The sequence below is a fragment of the Octopus bimaculoides genome, chromosome 23 (assembly GCF_001194135.2).
Source record: "Octopus bimaculoides isolate UCB-OBI-ISO-001 chromosome 23, ASM119413v2, whole genome shotgun sequence".
In the NCBI taxonomy this organism is placed as follows: domain Eukaryota; kingdom Metazoa; phylum Mollusca; class Cephalopoda; order Octopoda; family Octopodidae; genus Octopus; species Octopus bimaculoides.
In genome coordinates, this window is record NC_069003.1 from 23,328,664 (window position 1) to 23,329,697 (window position 1,034).

At 38.5% G+C, this 1,034-nt stretch overlaps 1 protein-coding gene across 1 annotated transcript in view; it reads left to right on the plus strand.

Annotated features, from left to right (window-relative positions):
* Positions 1-1,034, plus strand: part of LOC106877829 (uncharacterized) — a 201,270-nt gene that overhangs the window by 65,773 nt on the left and 134,463 nt on the right. The gene's annotated exons all lie outside the window — the stretch shown is intronic.

Genomic DNA, 1,034 nt, shown 5'->3' on the forward strand with positions numbered 1-1,034 from the left:
AAGGAGGGAGAAGATGGCGAGTAAGGAGGAGGAGGAGGAGGAGGAGGAAGAGTATGGAAGAAGGGGATAGGGAGTAAAGAAGAGGAGGAGGAAGAGTAAGGAGGAGGAGGAAGAGTATGGAAGAAGGGGATAGGGAGTAAAGAAGAGGAGGAGGAAGAGTAAGGAGGAAGTATACTATGGAAACACAGACAAAAGTTTTTCCGCATAAAGGCTTCTAACATTGATGAAATGAAATGGAAGTGAACTTCTAAGATTTCAAGAAGAAAATTGAATGTGTTGAGGTCATTAGGCTAAGGTGGTTAGATTAAGGTCATCGTTAATGAAAAGGAAGAAAACAATGGTTTTGTGTGTTTGAGCAGAAATAAAAAAAATCAATATGTATAAGTAATTGAGATAATATAAGATATATTATTAAATATAAATTATGTCACACAAAGAGTTATTTTTGGTTCTTTGTTACTTTTAGAAGTCCTTCAGGGCAAAATAGAAGGACAAATGGCTGGAGTATGTTTATAAGTGATGTGATATCATTTAAACGTGAAACATTGTGCGTTCACACAAAAATAATTTAAGAGAAATGCACTGAGTATGAACTAAGCCGTAACGTTAGATACGAAAATTAACTGATGTGGAAAAGGTGATCAAGTACCAATGATATCTTTTCATGTTTACAGGAGAGATGATGGTGATGGGGGCTCTTTGATCTCTTTTACTCTTTTACTCTTTTACTTGTTTCAGTCATTTGACTGTGGCCATGCTGGAGCACCGCCTTTAGTCGAGCAAATCGACCCCAGGACATATTCTTTTTTGTAAGCCTAGTACTTATTCTATCGGTCTCTTCAGCTGAACCGCTAAGTTACGGGGACCTAAACACACCACCATCGGTTGTCAAGCAATGTTGGGGGGACACAGGCACAAACATATATACACACACACACACACACACACACACACACACACATATATATATACATATATACAACGGACTTCTTTCAGTTTCCGTCTACCAAATCCACTTACAAGGCATTGGTCGG